We start from the raw sequence: 4,810 nt of genomic DNA, 5'->3' as shown, positions 1-4,810 counted from the left end.
CATTCACAAACCTCATCCATGCTTTCTTTTAGGTCTCTGTTTTAATTCTGTTGATAATAATATGGCAACATTGTTAACCCTTGTTACACAATGAATGTTCCCGGGTCTGCAGACGTAGCACTGAACCAATGCCTGCTCAGCTGGGATGTTGCAAGCCTCTTAATAGGGAGAAATAGTTGAGCCTTGAGTTAGCCGCCAGGCTAGCGGACGGCTGCAGCATTGAGAAAGGGCCAAGACGGAGGCCTGAGCCAAAGCGCTCTGGGACTGCCCTGAGGATCATGGGGGATACTCATTGGTACAATGTTAGATAGGCTTTTGCCATTTGCAGCGAATGGAGCACTCACTCAGGCCATTAAGTTGCTCCAAAGCAGGTGGTGGGCTATATACATGCTGGCATTCCATTCAGTACTTACGGCAGCCTCCACTGATGCCAGTAATAGACATACCTCTCTGTGTATGTGTGTGTGTGTGTGTCTATCGGGAAAGAGACCAGGATCATTTACTGGCATGAATGCCGGTTTTTCAAAACACAATTGCAAGAGAGGGTGGCGATGAGTCTTTTCATGGTCTATAAATGCTCTTGTTTCTGAATGGAAGGCGGTGAATGAGTGGATGTCTGTTTGTGTTTGTGTGCACTTGGTGTTTGTCTGGGCCTTTGCCATTGTGCTCGTCGGAAGCGTGAGATGCAGGTGAATCAGAAGTATGGAAGTATGTCTGAGAGCAATTGAAAGAGAGAGAGTGGGAGAGAGAGAGAGAGAGAGAGAGAAACACCACCGGCATAAAGTTGCAGAGGCTTTTTTGTAGCGCAAGTGTGTGTGCAGGCGAAGACGACGGCAGCCCGCCATTACCCATCTGTCTCTCCGCGACGCTTCTTAATCGCGCACCTATTTATCCCCCGTTGACGCCGCAGGAACAATAAACAAACTGGGCCGACAATGCTGCGCCGACGCAATTAAAGCCAAACGAGAGAAAGAGACGCTTAATGGGAAACAAAACGTGACGTGAGATGCCGACAAGCCAGAGACGTGCAGGCCCTGAGAAAAAGAAGGGAGAAGGGAAGTGGAGGGAGGGAGGGAGGGAGGGAGGGAGAGAAGGAGGGAGGGAGGAGAAAGAGATGTGTGATTTCCTGGGTAGAGTGTCTATGTGCCACAAGCAACATAGCAGAGGAATAGCAGATGGCTTTCAAGAGAGAGTGTTTTAGCAGGAGAGTAAAAGAAAGTGAGAGCGAGAAAGAAAGAAAGTAAGTGAGATAGTGTGAGAGAGTCACACACACACACACACACACACACACACACACACACACACACACACACACATACACACAAACTGAGGGAATAGATGCCCTTGAGAGATACAGTGCAACACCTCTCTGTGTCTGATCTATGACATTCACCCCCCTCCACCCCATCCCTGAATTTTTCTACTTCATGCAAATATTGTATGTAGGCAGAGTTGCACATCATAAATCATTCACCATCCATTATAGCACTTTCACTGATAATACATACTGTAGGTCCTGAAAAATGTAAATTATAACTTCATAAATCATGATTTCAGGAATCAGGGAAGAAAAAAGAAACCTTAAGTGAGGCGTTTTATCACCCCCTGAGGACTTTGGAGTAGGCAATGCGACAAACAATGGAACAATGAAACCAGTGGCTGGTAATACATAAATCGGATAGATTTCCCTCAGAGAATATAGAGCAATTTAATCCAGGACTAAGCCTAATAATCTCAGGCTATATACTGAACAGCCTAAAGGCCCCAAATACATACAAATACATGTACAGCACTTATGTCTTTGTGGTTACAGAGGACGTGTGTGTGTGTGTGTGTGTGTGTGTGTGTGTGTGTGTGCTGTACTACTTAATGCAGTGAGGTCAGTCTCCCCTCTACTGCCCTTCCTCTCAGCTCATTGGTCTGACATACAGTCCACTGTGACCTTGTTCGTAGTGGACGTCTCTGAAAAAGCGTAGGATGTCATGTGTAATTGGAATGGAGAGAAAGAGAGAGAGAGAGAGCAATGGAAGAAGAGAGAGAGAGGGATGGAAGGAGAGAGAGACACTCAGCCGGTGAGGTCACAGATCAAAGACTGCATTAGTCACAGTGATTGATCCCATGGAGAAAGCTGCCTCTTCAGCTAATTAATGAACCAGGTAGAGGTAGAGAGAGAGAGAGAGAGAGAGAAGAAAGAGAGAGAGAGAAAGAGATGTCACTCTTATCTCTATAGGAGAGCAAAGGAGAAAAGAGACAGTAAGATGAAGGTAAATTATATGGATTTAAAGCATCAGTATATCAGAAAGTGTGTGTCACATGTGTGTGCTGCTCTAAGATGTCAAAGTGACCCAGGCATGGGGCATCCTGAGAGTTTCAGCACTGTGTTTGTGTCAGTGTACAGGGTGTTATAATCCTTTTTTTGTGTAAGTGTCTTTACAGTTACATTGGATTTCTTTGAGTTGGACCCTCAACATCACTTTTGGGATATAGCTTGCAAGGCGGTGCATATATGATCTTACAGGCTTCTCCAGAGATCCCAGGCTGCGTCCATGAAATCTCTGACTGTGAAATCGTAATCCATGTCTTAGCACCTAGTCAAAACCTCTTTAACCTGGAGTCCTACAAGCATATTTTTTTTTTGTCAAAAACGACTACAACAGCAAAACCACTAATTTTACTCAGAAGAAGTGAATGCTTGGAGTTAATGCTTAAACAATTCCCACCTCTGACTTCTACTTGACCTACATGAAAGCTTGGTTTGTTTTTCAGCTGCAATTATCAACAATTTACAACACAAACAGCACGGTGAAAGTGCCCACTTTGACCACTGATTCATTATCTTTGGTCATTAATACCTCAGCCACTCAGAAGTAGTAATAGCCAGTGCACAGCAATTAAAGGGTTGAAAGGGAGTCTTAAAGACAAAGTGCTGTGAAAATGCTTGTTTATTATTAAAAAAATGAACTTTATGCTTGTTTATTATTTAAAAAATGAACTTAAAATGAATGAAGGAAATGGAATTGCAGTGTATGAATAAATAGTAAAGGTGATGTTGTCTTATTATTCTTTTAGTTACAATCAGAAAGTGTGTAACAGCTTTGAAATAAAACAAATACAGATAGTTCCCTGTCCCTTAGGCAAGGCAAAGCACAAGGCAAGTTAATTTATGTTGCATATTTAATTCACACAGTTCAATATAATTTACATGTATAAAAGCAAAAGGACAGAGAACAGATGAAAGTAAAGTTAATTATTAACATACAGCATACATAGAGCCCAGGAGGTGTCATTGCAAGATATTTTTGTATATTGAGAGAATGTGTGCACATTTTAGTAAATTTTCCACTCATTTTACTAAATTGTGGCTAAATTTGACTAAATTTACTAAATTTTGTGCACAATTTAGAATAGTGTGTGCTCATTTTACAAAATTGTGCACACAATCTACAAAATTGTGCACACATTTTACTGTATGTGTGCACAATTTACTAAAAAGTTTTGCTAAGTTGTGTGTACGTTTACAAAAAAATGAGAGCACAATTTAGTAAAAAGAGCGCACTATTTAGTATAATGAGCACGTTTTCTGGATATACACCAAAAATATTTTGCAATGACCCCTCCAGGGTTCCGTTCCAAAACTTGCTTATTTATAATTTATGTTGCTCTATATGTCTTCTAAGTCTTTCTTCTAAGTATGCCTCAACTGTATAATGGCTGCAGTACTGTACATAAATCATTCTGAATAAGCTTAGCGTGTGATATAGTCTTTGTCTTGTCTATGGGATCATCCCACAACATCTTGTACCCCATGAGTATCCTTCAGTGCTCTTAACCCTCTTGGATATGTGCTCCCATTCAGTCAACTGCCTCATTGCATGCATGAGGGCATGACAGGGCTCATGTTCACCCAGCACCCGCGTGTGGGGCTCTTTTTATGTTTTATTTTGTTTGAAGAGCAGCACTTTAGCTCAACCTCCAGCACACTGGTGTTAACATTTAATGAGCGGACGTCACTTCATGGGTGAAAACATCCTCGAAACCTCTCGCCCCCCTACCCAGCATCCTCTGCTTGCCTGGTATGTGGAAAATGTGGATGAACGTGTGTGTGTTTTTTTTCCTGAGATGGGCAGAGTATATGCTCAATGTGCTTGCGTGTGTGTGTGGTCTGTGATAGCATTTGTATGTACATTTTCAGACTGTGTTAGTGAAATGTAGCAGAAGCATTCATCCACTCTGACTGCAACGGAGCTGAAAACAAAGAGAGGGAAGACACACAATTTGGCCTCAGAGAATAAGACGCTGAAAGCATCACATGCCTTTAATGGAATTACTTTTGGTTTGTTCCCATTGTTTTATTTCTTCCCTCACTTCTGAATTACAGTCCATTTTGTGATTAAATAGGCTATAAGGCTCAGCAGGACAGTGTGGATCTCTGAAGAAGACTAATTTGATATAATCTCTAAAAAAGGACCCTCTCATTAAATCTGACCTGTGGCTCGCCAAGATTGGTGTGATACCTTTGGATCTCACCGCGGGCACAGGTTGCAATGACTGACACAGATATAATTGAAATCACGTGTGGCAGCAAGAGCATCCGGGGTTGATGCATCACTCTGGTATATGGGGCCCCAGATTTCAGTCAGGATGTCAGCTAATTACCCTCTCACTCCCTCTCTCTCTTTCTTTCTTTCTTTCTTTCTTTCTTTCCCTTTCTTTCTTCACTCTCTTTTTCCCCCTTACTATCTCTTTCCCATTTCTTTGTTTATGCTGCTCTTTCTACTCCTCTTCCACACTCCCTTTATCCCCCCTTCCT

The sequence above is a fragment of the Alosa alosa genome, chromosome 23, assembly GCF_017589495.1.
Source record: "Alosa alosa isolate M-15738 ecotype Scorff River chromosome 23, AALO_Geno_1.1, whole genome shotgun sequence".
NCBI lineage: Eukaryota > Metazoa > Chordata > Actinopteri > Clupeiformes > Clupeidae > Alosa > Alosa alosa.
This window is presented reverse-complemented; position numbering follows the sequence as displayed.